Source organism: Ambystoma mexicanum, chromosome 4p, assembly GCF_040938575.1.
Source record: "Ambystoma mexicanum isolate Mex_15411 chromosome 4p, UKY_AmexF1_1, whole genome shotgun sequence".
NCBI lineage: Eukaryota > Metazoa > Chordata > Amphibia > Caudata > Ambystomatidae > Ambystoma > Ambystoma mexicanum.
The window spans coordinates 1,263,228,537-1,263,245,884 of record NC_090927.1 but is presented as its reverse complement, the minus strand read 5'-3'; the positions used below and the strand labels follow the sequence as shown (position 1 = coordinate 1,263,245,884).

Below are 17,348 nucleotides of genomic sequence, written 5' to 3'. Positions count from 1 at the left end.
CCGGTTGCATCACTGCGTTGAAATCCCCAGCCCAGATAATTTTCCAAGATGGCAACTTCCCAAGTTGTCTATCCACCCATTCCAGCGTGTCCACTGTGTTCAGGTTCGGACCATAGTAGTTAAAGGCATGGTCTAGTAAAAATTTTTATTTCAAAAATAGATAGCCCACATTAAAAAAAAAATACTAGCATCCTCCGTTTTAAAACTTCCTATGTAAAATTTTGAGATATTTAAGCTCAAAAGCAAGCACAAGGGCGCCGCCATTTTGTGAAATGGAGGCCCTCCTTTGCTGGCTTTTGCGGCACTAATGAAGGAAAAGCCAGCCAGCTGTAGTAAATAAAGTCTACCGCTGGGTGGCTTTCCCTTCATTAGTGCCGGGACTCGGAGGACGCGGACCGGAGACCAGAGCAGGAAAGCTGCAGCTGAATCTCGGTAAGTGCTATTTATTTATTTTTACAAAAAATAAGCACTAGCTGCGGTTTTTTTTCTAAGTTTTCCGGGCTGGAGGAGCCCGGAAAACTTAGAAATAAAACCGCAGCTTTAAAAACATTGTATTTATGTTTGCGGTCGCTTTTGAAGCGACCGCAAACATAAATACGTTATTGTGTTGGAAAACGCTGCGGTTTTAAAACCGCAGCGTTTTCCAACACAACCGTGTTGTGTCTGCCTGAATCTGCTTTACCATTTGGGTCTCTCGGGCTCCCCGGAGCCTGAGAGCCCCAAATGGTAAAGCTGATTCAGGCAGACACAACGCGGCGTTGCGGAAAACAACCGCGTTGTGTCTGCCTTGTGTCCCCACGGGGAGCCCGAGAGCCCCAAATGGAAAAGCAGATTCAGGCAGACACAACGCGGCGTTGCGGAAAACAACCGCGTTGTGTCTGTTATGACCTCTTGGCAGTGTGTACTCACTTAGCGCTCGCCAGGGGGGCCGGGGGGGGATTCCCAAGCACGGTCGTCTCCCCGGTGTACTTTCCTCCAGATCCACTCCTTTGTTACACCATCCGTGGAGTCCGGATAGGGTTCCCCGTTAGCTTCAAGGACTTCCTCTGTCTCCTAATGGACTTGTGGCGAAGTATGCGATCAGGGTCCCCCCACCAGGTGTCACTCCCGTGATTTTAGGCAGTGAATGTCCCCCGAACTCACCGGCTCCTTGGAGTCCCAATCCCTGCCTACGCGTCTGTGCTTGTATGTGGCTTCACCCACACAGCTGATGATCAGTGTGGCAGGCGGTAGTGCCCGTGCTGGCTGGGAGCCCCCCAGATCGCTGGGTCTGCCCTGCACCTGTCGGCCACTAGGTTCGCCACATAAGCGGGCGGCACCACCCACAGTGGTCCCGCGGGTGTGGCGCACACAGTTCTGCCACCGGTTACTGGACTTGGTGGCTATTCCAGGGTATGGCCTCTGACCTGCAAGTTTGCTCTATTCTGGATACCTGTGTGCCTTTTCCACTCCTGGCACTTGTTCCATTCAAGAAAATGGAGTAAGAAAGTTCCTTCAATGCCCCCAGCTTGTGTTGTGCTCAGTGCGTGTCCTTTACCCTCTTTCCAACAATGTTAATCAGCCCTTCTTCCCACATCAGCCAACCGTGGACTGTCGAGCCAAGTGCTGCTCCAGTGCACTTGCCCCTGTGTTCTGCGTTCCTTTTACAACGTTATCCAAATATGGGGTGGACTGTGCCCTCGCACGTCGCAGGAAGCAGCGCTTCCCTGGAATGTATGCGCGCTGCTCACCGCATATTCATGTCCGGATCTTCATCATGAGGGGCCACCCCGCAGCTATGTCCCGCAGCTTCCTTCGACTGCTGGGGATCTCTCCCGAGCGCGGGGCCCGGCCTCACTTCCCAGGCTGCCTGGGCGCCTCACTCTCTGCGGCCCCCCTCCCAGTCCCGCTGACGAGTGTTGGGAGACCTCAGCCCTTGATGACGGTGCAGCTCCTTCCACTGGTCTCGGACGGGCACGCACCCCGACCCGGGTGTTCAAACCTACCCGCACCACATCCAGTGCCGCTGGTAGAGCACGGATGGGCAGTCGTGCCCACTCTACTTCAGCCAGTGTTTGGACGTCTCAGGGACTGTGGCAGCCACTGATCGGGTGTCCGGTGTGCAGGGAATCCTCTCTTCCCCGCAGTCGGCCCGGTGCAGCGCAACATCCACCGCCGAGGAGGGCACCTCAGACTTGTCTCGGGGCCCCCCCTCTCCCTCCTCGAGGCCTCTACAAACTCGTTTCCAGTGCTCCCCAGGTTCAATTTGCTTCAGATTTTTCACAGAGTATGCCCTGATGGCTTCTGCTCCGATTTCTCCACTCTGTGGGTGGTTTCAATGAAGAGGTCTACCAGATATCTCTCCGGATCTTAGTCAGGTGGCGCAGAACTCACAGGGTTGTGGCCATCTTTGTTGGACTCTCTAGCACCACCCTTGAAATTCAGACTTTAGATGAAAAAGACCAACTCAGGATTGGAAACTGGAATAAGTGGATGCCAAACTCTGGCGTCCATTCTTTTCTCCCACTTCTGTGAATTTCGCCAGCAACGGGTCTTCCCTTGCCACCTCCTTCTGCCCCAGCAAGTACTTCTGCTGCACAACTACTACTACTTCTTCCACCACGACTGCTCCTCCCGGGCCTGCACCTGAGGGAGCTTCTCAGCCTCTCTCAGGTGTGGGCTGTTAAGCCTAATTGCCTGACCTTCAGGCCTGTACTGCTTTTCAGCCCTCTTCTTCGTCCCAGTACTCCTGGGATTATGGGACTTGGAGTCCAAAGAAACAAAATCAGTTCCAAGTAGAGATTCACTATTCTTAACTTTACAGTTTTGGTTATGAATTTTAAAAGGTACTTTATCATGTTTACTCACAGCCACCATTTATAGATTTCCTTTCTCCATGCCTTTGGGAGCAAGGGGGATGTTAAATCATTTCAGTTGTAACAGGTTCCTCCTTAAATGGTATATTTAAAGATGCTACATCCCATTCTTCTCAACTTAACATGGGGAACATACACATTGTAATGACAATACGCCATTGTATGTTTCGGTATATTTGAAAGGTGATTCCCTTTCAAAGGAGGATACTGTGTCTCATCCCAAGGGATCACTTCACCTCCCTGGGCCCTGTCTCCTTCCAGGTGACCTTCCCGCGGTACACCACCCCCAAGGTCAGGAATAGGACGTGTCTGCCTTTCCTTGGCCTCCTGGGGGGAGACTTAAGGCAGAGGTATAGTGAGAGATCCATGGGATTCATCACATAGGGAAGACTACAGTATCTGGTGGCATGGAAGGAATAGTCTCCATTGGAAAATACCTGGGAGCATGCTTCACATGCTAAAGCATCTCTTCTCCTTCGTTTTCATTCCAGTCATCCGTGGAAACCTGGACCTGCGCGTCTCAGAAGGGGGCATACTGTCACAGCTGCTAAATGGTCAATTTGCAAGTGCTGGAAACTCCGGAAGCCATTACGGCTTGCCACAACATATCTGTCGAGACGGCATTGCAGGGGTTGCGGGTTAAAGAATCGAATACAAAGTTTCAAAATGCAATACTTTCGAATCTAATGCATATTTTGCATATTTTTTGGGGTGGGGCCCCCCAAACTCCCGTTTTATGCCCAAAAAACAATAATTTTACCTATAGCAAAACCAAAAAAAAAATATATATACATTTAAAAAAAGGCATTCAGTCTTTTTTTCGGTCCTTTTGATTCGAATGTATTGCATTTGATCCTTTGGAATTCGAAATAATGACCGGACACCCATTGCAGGACTAGTTGTTTTCAAGATGGTGCCCGCCGGGCTCGGCATCCTACTTCAGTTCTTCGTTGTTGCCGGCCTGGCGTGTTGCAACCCTCGGCTTCCTCCCGATTCGGGTGACCTTGCCAGTATCCTTCTCCACTACTGTGTACTTTTTGGTAACTCTCTGCTGCTGCTCTGCTCCTGTTTTTTTGCTATTTTTCCCTTCCTGGATCTCTCCGTTTACCCTTCCTGTTCTTTTTGCTTTCCTGATTCCTGGACAGTTGCTCCTTCACGTTCTGTTTCTTTTTTTTCTTTTTCCCTAATATTTTCATTCTTTGTTCTAGACATTAAATTTATTTTGCACTACTGGATATTCAACTTGTTTTGGACATTGTGTAACTTGCTGTACTGCCGATCTTCTCTACTTCTGGCTGGTGTTTTTATGCCTATGGCTTTTCCCAATGTTTTCTGGGTTTCCTGTGGGACTATGACCTGCTTGATCTGAGGATACTTAAATTGGGTTAGCAAGGTGTTATATGGTTTCTCTGCCTTTCGGGGGCCCCTACACCCGTTCCGGTCTTCCCACCCTTTTCTGGGGGCTTAAAGGTGTCTTTTTGTTGTCTCTGGCTTTCGGCTCCCCTCTCTGGCATCTTCTGATTGTTCCAGTGACTACAAGGACTCTGCAGCGGTTCCCTGCTATTCTTTGCCCTCTTCTGATCATTCCAGGGACTGCAGCATCTCTGCAGTGCCTCCCTGTTGGGCTGCGCGGCCCAGGCAGTTCCCTCACTCCATCCCTTCTAGTCTGTGCGGTTGCTCCGCCTGTTAGGCAGAATCCTGTGCAGTTCCCTTAGGGAGCACTACAGAAGATTAAGACTACAGATGAGCAATAAAAACCCCTTTGGTATCAGTCTGTACCACAAAGATTTAGTTGGTAGCTGTGGCTGAGCAGTCAGACCTATCTCGAGAGGGAGATGAGCAGTATTCAGGGTTTACACAAAATGCCTACAGTACTTTGGCTCAAGGAAACACTGTCCAAAGCTTTGTATTAAAAGGTAGATATATATTTATTTTTATAGACTTCTAGTAAAACACATTTATCACAGTCATCAAGCAAGTTAAAATAAGTCAAAGAAAAATATACCCACTCCCTAGTTAAATTGTAGACCAAGTGAACCAGAGTGAAAACTGAGCCAAACGGCTCAGTGAGAACCACACACAAGGGATACTCTAACAATTTCTCACAAGGGAGGGAAAGCACAAGTTATACAGAAATACCTTCTCATACACCCTAGAAACCCTTCCCCTAAATTTGTGAACCAGTTTAAACCAGTCAGTGCATCAGTATAGAATATACTTAAATGAAAACTGAGCAAAATGACACTTCACAAGTTTTAAAAAAGAGGGAAGGAAAAGGTGGTTATAAGAAGTGGGTGCATCAACACAGTTCTAGTTGAGAATCAATCTCAAGAAGGCAGGTCTAACAAATTTAGCCAGAATTTAGCCAGAGTCAAAAAACCTTGCCAGAGTCAATGGTACAGGAGAAGGGCCCAGGAGCAAAATGTTCTTGTAGCTGCAGTCAAGTCTTTGGTTAACGATTTTGAAAAGGTGGATGCAGAAGGTGAAAGACAATGCTAAGAGAGAGGGGTGGACAACCCAACAGGTAGGTAAAGGATTTAAAACACCTTTAGCTCTACCGCGAAGAAAGGGCAGCCTGGCAGAACAATGTACCTTTAAAATTAAGAAGTGGCTCCTGCGGTGGCGGTTGTTCCTGGTAGTTCCTGCAGTTGGGGGGATCCCGCAGAGGAAGAGAGGCTCTCTTTGTGGAGGAAGGTTCGAGTTACTGCACTACCCAGGGATGAAATCAGCTGGGGTGCTGCCCGACGAATAAAAGGTACGCTCCGTTAAATTGCAGTCCGGGTGGACTGGTGCCTGGCTATCCAGCCACCGATACAGGGTACTGGCAATTCGACCAATGCAGGTCCAGGAAGGTGATTGGCAAGCTGGTTGGCCCCAACAGCTCAAGGGAAGAAGGCTCTTGCAGATGAAGATCTTCTCTCGTCGTGTGGAGATTAGTGGTGAGGCGCTGCAGCAGGGCTTCACCGGTGGTTCAGTCGTTGCAGATGTCTTTGGCTTCTCTCCTCTTCGGCTTCTTAGTTCCAGTGGCGACGTCTTGCTCTTCCAGTCCTCAGGACCCTGCTTTTATGCAGATAGAGACCCATTCATACAGCCTAGCTGTCACTCACACAGTGGAGTGGTCATCCTTGGCGGGAGACCCTCCAGCCTATCAGGATAGAGTGCGAACTGGGTTGCTGAGGCAACCCTGTCCAGGGGTCCTACTCCCCCCCCACACGATGGACCCACCCCAGACTCAGTGGCGCCGAAAGGAGGGCTTCTTGGCAGAAGCCCGCCAAAAGGACGAACAAAGGATCCCCGACCTGGGTTAGGAGTTTAAAGAAAGACACGAGAAATAATTTATATTAAAGTTCTGGCAAATAAAACCTACCGGAGTAAAGTTAATAATAAAATAAACCAGCGATATGTTAGAGGCTGTCAGAAAAAGAGGTAGCCTCGAACAATGGGAAAATCCCATAGGGAAATATTCGCGGTCGAATATTTACGGTAGTAACCACTGCCACCAGCCAGAAACTTTAGAGAGAGGGACTGTACGGTACCCTCTCGAAAATGAACATAGGGGAAAAACTATTAACCCCTTCCAGTACCTCCATAGTAAGATGGATTGTACTGGTTAAGTTCATAAGAATTGACTAGTAAAGTCAATGGGGACTTTACATGCCTTGGGAGACAGTAGTCAGTCCCAGGGTATGGAGTCTATGTTTGGGGGTCACTACGACACCCCTTTGTCACTGCACAGAGGGTGCTGTGTAAAACATGTGAATAAAGATGGTTCCTATGGGGTGGAGAAAAATCCCATAGACATTAAACACAAAAATAGCCTAGGACACACATAGCAAAAATGTGTAAAAGTGGGAAAAAGAGTCTCACTCTTAGCAGGAGAAAAGAAACAAACCCTTCGAATCCAGCAAAGCTGCTGGGGGACTCTATAGGTAAGGGAAATTAGCCATAGAATGAAAATTCTCCCTAACACCGCCTCCCATCTCCGGCTCCAGCCTAGCCACGGCGGACCTTCTGGGGACGCTACGGCCGACGGGTATCTTTTCCATCCTCTACTGCTTCTTCCTTCTTCGTACAGGATTCGAATCTCCCAGTTCCTCCTGGGAGGGCCTCTACCATTGGTGAGTCGTTCTTCCCTTTTTATGTCGCAGTGAGGCCAATGTCTAGTCCCCTCTGTGTGGACGGTACCACTGATCTGTGTGGCTACTCGCCTCTTCTTTGTCCCAGTACTGCAATGGAATTCACATGGGTAGTCCCTACTCTTCCTCATCTCATTATAGGGCAGTGGGGTGTAATGTTCTACCCTACACAGATGGTTAGAGGTATGAGGGACTGCATTACCCTTCACAGCGAGAGAGGGTGAGGCAGGTGGCAAAGGGGTAGTGTGATACTGTGTTTTCGCTAAAATGTCATCCCTTGTCTCAGAAGGGGTTCCCTTCCGAATGTGATCCCACACAATGTACACCCCCAAAGGGACTATTGGGCTGTGGCCGCACCACCCTGGCCTCATGGGAAGTCCCCCCCCCATGGGAGAAGGGACAACATCTAAGGATTTGTCACAGTGCTCAAGAGCAACTTCCTAGGAAGAATAACACACATTTAAAGCGAAATGGATGGTTATGATATGCTATTTTATTTATATCGCGCCCAAACACAAGTGTTTCAGGGCGTGGAAGGGTACAAGGGAGGACATAACAATGATCTTACTAGGCCCAGTGACATTGAGAATGTGCAAGTGCAGGGGAGAGGGAAGGGGGAAGTGCAAGGGGCAGGGGAGGAGTGGAAAGTGCTGAACACCTGAACAAAACATCAACAGGTAGCACGGCCAACAGGTGGCAAGTGCAGGAATTAGGCGCAAACTAAGGATGTCAATAAGTGCAGGTAAGGGCTGCCAGGAGGCAGTGCGGGTATGCACCTGGGTGAGCAGTGATCTGGGCCCGAAATCAGAGGGTAAGCAGGTGCCCAGTGCAGAAACAGACAGAGATCAGCAGGTGAGAGGAAGAGAGAAGGCAGAAGCAATGAGGAAGGTCTTGAGGTGCTTCCAGAACTGAAGGTGGCTCTCCTCAAGTTTCAGAGAGGCAGGGAGGCTGTACCAGAGAGCGGCCCCAGCCGAAGAAAGAGATCTACCACCAACTCGTTGCTTGGGGAAGCGACTGACCCTGAGGGAGTTGGAGGTGGAGGAGTAAAGAGCTTGAGTAGGAAGGTAATTCCAAAGGGAGAGTTGAAGTTATTGCGGGCTCAGGCCCCAGAAGGGGGCGGGGCAATGTCCATGTTAATATTAGGGGATCTTATTCCAGGTCCCCTTACAGTAGGGAGAGTCTGTGTGGGTGTTTGTAGCCCCTTACTCAGTCCCTTGTGGTCTAGGGTATTGTCCACAGGGTATTACCCAAATTGTTTGTTTACAATTGTTCGAATGAACAATTGACCGAATTTAAAGGGTCACAATTGACCTTTTCACAATTGACCGTATATATCGGTTTGGTAATATATATATATATATATATATATAGGGGTTTTGGGTGTTTGGCGTTGGGTGTGGGTTGTGGGGGGTTTCCCCCCACATATATGTTACAATTGACCTTCACAATTCGGTCAATTGTGAAAAGGTCAATTGTAATTCGAACAGTTGTAAAACGAACAATTCGTATACAACCGTCCACAGCCCATGGCTGTTTGTAGTTGATACCCTGGATTTACAGAACGGGTTGTCTTGCCACCACACAGCCGCAGCTCTTCTCTTGTAGTGTCTCGCTCTTCCTTGTTGCTCTTTGTGCCAGCTGCGGAATGACAGGCTGTTTGAGATGCCAGAGGGTGGTCCACACTTGGCTGGGTTTCGGTCTCTGGCAGACTTGCGAGTGCGGTGCTGTGTGACTGCTCCCTGTCTGCTGGTTGTAGCCGCTTCCTCTGCCCGATACCTTGTTTCTACGAGAGATGGAAAGACACTGGCAAGCATTTTGTTTCCAAGGCATGGTGTGTGACAAGCTTGTAAAAGTACTGCCACAAAGAGTGGGGGGAGGGGGCAAGATATGGGACCGCTCTCAACTGCAACCATCTTCCTATGGGTAAAAATATTGGCTCTGGATTACTCCCTGCTAGGCCTCCGTGACCGCCGTCTGAGAGGGGTCCCTATTTTCTCTTGACAAGGCCAGGAAACTGGCCTTGTCACACTTCATATATTTTGTATTGTTATTTATTGTGTTACATGGGCTAATGTCGGAAATAAACAAATTTGAATTCGAATTATGAACTTGAATTAAAAAATCAGTGAGTAAATAAATCAACTTCATTCTGTAAATAAATATCCTATGAGAAAGGTAAAGGGGACTAATAGCACAATGTGGTTTAGTAGCGATTTGCATAAAATTAAAGAGCATTTTTCAAATTTAATAATGACCACTGCACTTTACATTTAAAATATGTTAAATATAGCGATTCGAGCACACCGAGCTCTCTGCTAATTTAATAAAAATAAAATAATAATAATTTTATTTAATTTAATGTGTCACAACACTCAGCCCAGTGGTAAAATGTCTGCAAATCACATGGCATACATACTAATTCGGACAGCTCGAACTATATCAGATTTGAGGGTTTAGCTATTACAGTTGAACAGAAAAGTATTTCGGATTTCCCTAAATACTTCACACATCTTGTCCAAACATTCAGGCCCCTCAATGAGAAATCGCATGGACTGCATACGGAAGTCTCATTGCCTTATCACTCAAACCCCTCACTTAATTTAATTTAATATATTTTAATTTATTTAACATTTATAAAGCGCTCACACAGCCCACAGGCATCGAGGCGCTGTTACAGGAATTGTTTGTTTTTCTTAGTTGTGTAATTGTGTTGTTTTTTTTTGTCTTAGTTACGTATTTATAACTCGCTTAAACACCCAGAGGTTTTTAAGCGCGGACCCGGGGATCGAGCCTGTTGTTGCTTCGTGTCGTCTTGCTTCCAAGACGCGCACGCTGCCGCTGAGCTATCCTCCCGGGATAATTTTCGGAGCCGAAGCATACACTATCAGCAGCACTTCTGCGCACCGACTGCTGCCAAGCCTCGGTCCTCCTCCCTCATGTGGACAATAGCGAACAACTTCAAGGTTAACGGGCGAGCAACGGGTTATAAAAACCGCACAGGCAGTTGCCCTGCAAAAGTCCACGTTGCGAAGCGTATGCGTCACTCTCTCACATGGCGTTGCCTCAAGCCACGAGGCTCCTGAATGGGCAGTATTAAAGAATCACTGTGCCACCTAGAATGTGAAAGTCCAGGTACGAATTGTCATGTAAAAGAACATCTATAAAAGTGTAGAACAGCCAACAAGACATTTTCTCTTTTCTTTCTTAGTATGGATTTCGGCCACATTGTGGCGCTCTTGCACCACCAAAAAGCACCAAAACTGAAAAGGGCTTGGGGACAGAGACCTATTGCTATCACCCTGTTTCTAGGTTTTTCATTCATGCTGAGCTATTTGGGAGAGTACTGGATGGTTGTTTATACGACTATATCAAAACCAAAAACAGATTTTTTCAATTTCAGCGAGGCTTTCTTTCAAAAGCATAACATTGGCTCGGGAGGATAGATAGCTCAGGGGCAACGCACTCGCCTTGGTAGCAAAACGACGTGTAACAAGGGTCCGCACTTAGAAACCAGAAACCTCTGGGTATTAAGTGCTTTATGAATAACCAATATGTTTATGTTTAATTCTGTGGACCAGTGTTTGACCCGTTCATTTGATCATGTCCAAATCAAGATGTCTTAGTAATAAAATACCGTATTTGTCTTTTCTTGACTTGAGTGCAACCTTGATTTGGTGCCTAGGGCCAAACTTTGGGAAGTGTTTTTATCTGGGAGTTCTGACTGGATTGTGCTTTCCTCTAGGCAGTATCTGATGCCATACTCCAAAGGACTGTTGTATTGTTTATTTTGTTCATAAATGTACTGAATCGACGGCTGACTAGAAAGTAATGACGTTCCTAGAATCACGGGTAGGCCCACTCCGTTGTTGCTCTTGCAGATGAGGCGTTCTTACTGGCTAGGAGACAAATGACACAAGGAGTAGGGCTTCAACTCCATGATCTTTATTTAAGTGGTTACTGGATGTAGAGCTCAGACAAATGCCTAGAGGCGCTAGTGGGAAAAGCTACAGACAAAAGGGATTTTTCAAGTAAACTATGCATGGGTCAGACTAACAAAGTGAGGTTTTCTTACAGCTATCATGCCCATTGAAAGCATCTATTCCTCTGCCACACAACAGCTATAGTTCGTTTCCTACTCTTATAAGTATGTCTATCCCTTAGATGCCCTATCTTACAAAGAAAATGTCTTTCAAAAGGATGGCCGACATAAAGCTCAAATTCCTAATGAGGTCTTAGCCTCCAGTCTACCCTACACTATCAGAAATGTTACAAGGTTTGTAACTCCGTTCTTCTAAGTCCATCTCTATTCTAATATCTGGAACCAAGTATTCTTCAAACTTGTTGCAGTTACCCACAGTATGGTCTAGCTCATCTGGCCTCTCTGCTTTCACCTCAATCTTTTAAGGCCTCACAACAGACTCACTTCGGACTTCTCAGCAGGTCACTCCTATACCTTGGCTTGAGTCAGGATTCCTAAACTGGTCTCTAGACCATGGCCCTATTCTGTATTGTCAACAGGTCTCCCCTGGACCATGTTCTGTTCAGGATTCTCAACAGATGTAATCGGTATTTCTACCTCGATCGTTAGGGTCCTTTTCAGGCAGCTGATATTACACTGTTCTGTCACGGGCCAGTCTCTCTCCCACTTCCCTTGGGGTTGATGGCAGAGTGCCTTAGTCTTTTGGTTTTACACATTCACGAAGGCATGGGAATGCTTTTGCAGAATCCTGGATAACCTATCCTTCCTGGGTCTCCAAGCATTTCATATTGTGAAGCAACAGAGCTCAGGAGATAAGTAACAGGGTACAATAATATGGATTCAAGTAGAGTATGGACAATTAACGGCATATTTAGGACACACAGAGAGGTAATTCAGAGGATTACAGGTTAGAGACTGAAGGCAGACCCATTCTTGATTAATTTGTTGGTGGATCCGCACCTACGCCTCTGCTGAAGCTATTATTTCTGTGGGTTTCATAGGATTTGATATTCATAACTGTTCTGTTATGCTACTGGGTATTGATCAGTGATTCCTTCCTTTGCTTCCACTCTCATAGCAGAAGAAGCCAAGAATGTTGCCATTGCATTCCCATACTTACCCAAACCCATGAAGACCCAAACCAAGCAAGTCATTCAGCAACACCTCCCTCATGTGTACCTGCCTTTTCCAAAGCCAATGATTACTGCCATTACTGAGCAACTCTGAATAGCATTTTTTCTCTGCTTCTCTCCAGGTTTCGACACCTGTGATGACAATCACAAATTGTGCTTTTCCATACATTTAAGTAGGCTATAATCGGGAGAAAATATCCAATTGCATACTTTATGGGGGAGGCCACTGCATAAAAAAACAGGTGCCCCGTTGTTATTCTTAATTTGTAAACAGGAGACGAAGAGGTTTGGATTTAAGGGCTTAGCGCCAAAGTAAGGCCATTACAGGGGTGGGCAAGAGAAAGGAGGTCGACATGAAGATTTTAAGAAAGACTGCTGAAGGAGTGTTTGAATTCCCTACCGTAATAGAAAACGGAATATGACATTATCAGTCAGTCAAACAACTTTATTCGGCCTGGAAGGCCATCAAAGTGCATCCTAAAAAACAGTTCTAATACATGAACGCATGAAAAAAAAAAAAAAAAAAGAAGATCGACAACACACCCAAGTAGAGAACCAAACCATCCATGAGTGCCCCCCCACAGGTCTCTAGGCCAATAAACAGGAACCCTCAACCACCTTCCCTCAGGTATCTCCCGCAGCGCCTCGGGCCCAAGGCGGTTAGATTTGCCCCTGAAAGAGGACTAAACCCAGAGGAGGCTCTTGCAGGGCACACAAGGGCAGGTATAGGGGGTGCACTGACAGTAATACCACTTTTCCCTATCAGCCAATGGCCATTACATTTTTCCAATACGGCCCTTGCCAGATGGGCGCTCCCAAAAACCAGTTTGACGATGTCCGTTTTGGCTGAAGGATTGGACAGTCTGGTGCACTCCAACAAAGAGCCCATGGACACAAACTCACACTCCCCCACAGCCCGCAACCAATGTAGACATTTATTCCGCAGGGCGTCCCTTGGTTCTCTTGTGCCAAAAGTGGGTTTTAGAACACCATGAAGGAGGACCATGGAGCTACTACAGCCTTCATTAGTGTGGCGCCCCAACCTCGGCCTGCCCGGACCGGGGATTGAGGCACTAGCCCTCCTCCCCACAGGGTGCTGCATCAATGGGGGCTTAGTCCTTGAGTCTCGAACAGTGGTTTCACTCCTTCGGGGTGACAGTGGGGGACAACCTAGCTTTGGACGGCTCCTCAGAGACCTAGCCACGGAAGTAGCCAGGGACGGACAGGGGATCAGGGGATGTGACCCTTTATCAAAGGCAAGATTAGGACCCCTTGGGCCGGACCCTACTGCGCTCTCACCTTCCCTACCCGTACCCTCCTCCCCCCAAGTCCCCCGTGTCCCCTTGATCAACACTAACAAAAGATTTTTGATCTCGGCCATCTCTGATAACAGGAGGTTCCAGGGACAGCTAGGGAGGGTTGCAGAATCAGAGGAAGTTTGGGCTGGTAGAAAATGTTCACCATTTGGGATGGATTTAGAGGCCAGGGGAGCGCTAAGACGGGGCAAGAAGCCAACCCCTGGGGGAGCATCAGAGGTTGGCCTAGAACCAGATCTGGACGGATGGCAGGACTTCTCTCCCCTGCTCAAGTCGACTGGACCCAAGGCCTCAGGAGCCACAAACATGGGCACAGGGGAGGCGGCGGGATGGGCTTCAGCTTCAACATGAGTATGAGGAACTATAACCTCATGGTTTCGGCCGGAAAATGGATGAAAAGGGGCCGGCGCCAGAGAAGGCAACAGAGGTGGAACCCTAGATGGGGCCAGCGACACATTCCCTTTGATCAGTTTTGAAAACCCTATTGAGATCCTCTCACATCCGTTGGCCAAAGTATCCAGAAGTCCGGCTGTAGCCACACAGTCAAGACCCCCTCCAGGGGTTAACAGGTTGACAGGGGTCCCAAGGTCATCCAGAAATGGCCTTAAATGTCCAGTTGTGAGAAGAGGGATTGAAACACGATCACAGGAGGTCCCAGAGAGACTAGGTAGGGGCCCCACCTGCAAGCTGGGGGGGCAGGGTGGCTTGAGCAAGGATTCTAACGAGGCTCCCTCTTTGGTGCAAGCAGTGACCGAGGGCAGTTGGACAGGAATTCCTTTCCCACAGAGGCTCCCAATGCCAGTACCCTTTGCCTGCGTAGCCCCCAGTGCTTTACGCAACATACCTCCCCTCAGCCTTCTGCCCCTAATTGGCTTCCGATTCACCAGCGGGGCCAAGGGTCCCTGTAGACTCGATAGAAGAGAGGATTTAGAGAGGTGAAGTGGGGAAAAAGGAGAGGAAATGTCTCCACCTTCCGTGGCTCCATTGGCGATTTCCTGGGGAAGACCCACCATGATATGACCTTGAGCGCCTGCAGGGGGGGGGTAGTAGGGGTCTGGCCCTCCACAATACACGCTATAGGCTTTATTGGCTTTGTTGGCCCTCCCCACAGTAAATGCCTCAGTCTCACCTCACAGTCCAGGTGCACCACCACGGGTCCGCAAACACCCTCCGCGGGACGCCAACACCCGCGCCCTTTCCCCGCGGGCTTCACCCGGCGGGCTTGCGTGTCCGTGCCTTTGAAGGTGGGGGGGGCGTGGCCAAAGAACGAAGGCCCTCCTGGGCCAGACAAAGTCCCCTCCGCGGGACGCCAACACCCGCGCCCTTTCCCCGCGGGCTTCACCCGGCGGGCTTGCGTGTCCGTGCCTTTGAAGGTGGGGGGGGCGTGGCCAAAGAACGAAGGCCCTCCTGGGCCAGACAAAGTCCCCTCCGCGGGACGCCAACACCCGCGCCCTTTCCCCGCGGGCTTCACCCGGCGGGCTTGCGTGTCCGTGCCTTTGAAGGTGGGGGGGCGTGGCCAAAGAACGAAGGCCCTCCTGGGCCAGACAAAGTCCCCTCCGCGGGACGCCAACACCCGCGCCCTTTCCCCGCGGGCTTCACCCGGCGGGCTTGCGTGTCCGTGCCTTTGAAGGTGGGGGGGGCGTGGCCAAAGAACGAAGGCCCTCCTGGGCCAGACAAAGTCCCCTCCGCGGGACGCCAACACCCGCGCCCTTTCCCCGCGGGCTTCACCCGGCGGGCTTGCGTGTCCGTGCCTTTGAAGGTGGGGGGGGCGTGGCCAAAGAACGAAGGCCCTCCTGGGCCAGACAAAGTCCCCTCCGCGGGACGCCAACACCCGCGCCCTTTCCCCGCGGGCTTCACCCGGCGGGCTTGCGTGTCCGTGCCTTTGAAGGTGGGGGGGGCGTGGCCAAAGAACGAAGGCCCTCCTGGGCCAGACAAAGTCCCCTCCGCGGGACGCCAACACCCGCGCCCTTTCCCCGCGGGCTTCACCCGGCGGGCTTGCGTGTCCGTGCCTTTGAAGGTGGGGGGGGCGTGGCCAAAGAACGAAGGCCCTCCTGGGCCAGACAAAGTCCCCTCCGCGGGACGCCAACACCCGCGCCTTTTCCCCGCGGGCTTCACCCGGCGGGCTTGCGTGTCCGTGCCTTTGAAGGTGGGGGGGGCGTGGCCAAAGAACGAAGGCCCTCCTGGGCCAGACAAAGTCCCCTCCGCGGGACGCCAACACCCGCGCCCTTTCCCCGCGGGCTTCACCCGGCGGGCTTGCGTGTCCGTGCCTTTGAAGGTGGGGGGGGCGTGGCCAAAGAACGAAGGCCCTCCTGGGCCAGACAAAGTCCCCTCCGCGGGACGCCAACACCCGCGCCCTTTCCCCGCGGGCTTCACCCGGCGGGCTTGCGTGTCCGTGCCTTTGAAGGTGGGGGGGGCGTGGCCAAAGAACCTATCTCTCAGGCTATCCCTAAACCTCAAATACAGAACTCAACAGTCATGCTTTTAGGTAAAACAAAGGTGAAAACATAGCTGGGATTGTCATTCAAGGCAAGCCTCAACATGAGAGCAGACCCTCTAGATCAGCAAAGGCCACACAATTATTAGCAGAGGTTACACAACTGTGAGAAAGAATGAAAATACTACTGAATTACTATGAGAGTTAATTTACACAAATGTATATATCAGAATGTATCCCAGAGGTCATTGCAACCCGGTATAGTATCCTGCAGATGCCCGTTGAAGTGTTTAACCACATACAATAACTGATCTCGGGAGGATAGCTCAGGAGAAACGTGCTCGCCTTGGAAGCAAGACAACATGGAGCAACACAGGTTCAATCCCCGGGTCTGCGCTTTAGAAACCTCTGGGTATTAAGCGCGTTATAAATAACCTATCATAACATATCTATGGCTTTGTGGCCAGAAACGAAATTCCTTTGAAAAGGTATCATTCCTCTGCCTACAAAACAAAATCTATGAGACAAGCTGGGTATTTTATCATCAGCTCATAAGTTTACAATTTTAGGTTCTACTAGCAACTTGGGTAAGGTTGCACTGTTTGTTTGTTTTATTCATTTATAATGCGCACCAGACCCGAGGGAAGCCGGGCGCAGCAGTACAGAAAATGCGAAGCTTGAGTTGCAGGGTAGGGTCATGGGATGAATACATAGTGAAAATACAAAATACAATAAATCGCATGTAGGTGGCGATAGCAATATACACACAAAGTACACGCAAAATGAATACAAAGTACAATAAAGATAGTATATATACAGGCACTAGATGGACGTTAGCTCAGCGGCCAGATGGGCAAAGTGAGAAGGTCTATAAGATTAAAGGGGAACAGGATCATGATGTGTGTATGTTAGGGTTGAGTGAGGATAAGTGGACGCCACAGGGTTAATCATTGGCAGATCTCAACAGATTAATGTAGTTGCTTCTGAATTTCGGAAAGGGCTGCTCCTCCCGTAGAGGGGTTGGCAGTGAGTTCCATAATTGGGCAGCTTGAACCTGGAAGCTGCTGCCCCCCGCCTTGGTAAGTCTGAATCTTGGAATATATGAGGCTATTGGCATTTGAAGTTCTGGCAGGGTGCGTGTGGCTTCTTTTAGAGAGTTTGTCACAGAGATAGCTTGGTGCGGCATTGTTCAGGACTTTGTGAACCAGGGGCGCTACTTTTAAGTGGATTTTATTTTGGGTGGACAGCCAGTTGTTTTGAAGCCTGATCTTTGAAATATGTGATCTTTTAGAGACACCAAGGGCGGCTTGTAGGGCGTTGTTTTGTAGTATTTGGATTCGGTGGGTGATGGATTTATTTGCTCCAATGTAAAGGGCATTACAATAGTCGAGCCTCGAGAGGATTAGTGCTCTCGCTAGGATAAGGCAGTTGTTGTCAGAGAGAAAGTGCTTGCCTGCTCTAATGAGCTATGTGTAGGCGGTGGCCGAAGCCAATG

General features: G+C 49.3%; 1 protein-coding gene across 3 annotated transcripts in view; it reads right to left on the bottom strand.

Annotated features, from left to right (window-relative positions):
- The window catches only part of WDR27 (WD repeat domain 27), a 2,413,256-nt gene that overhangs the window by 1,437,921 nt on the left and 957,987 nt on the right, over nt 1-17,348 (bottom strand). The window lies entirely within an intron of this gene.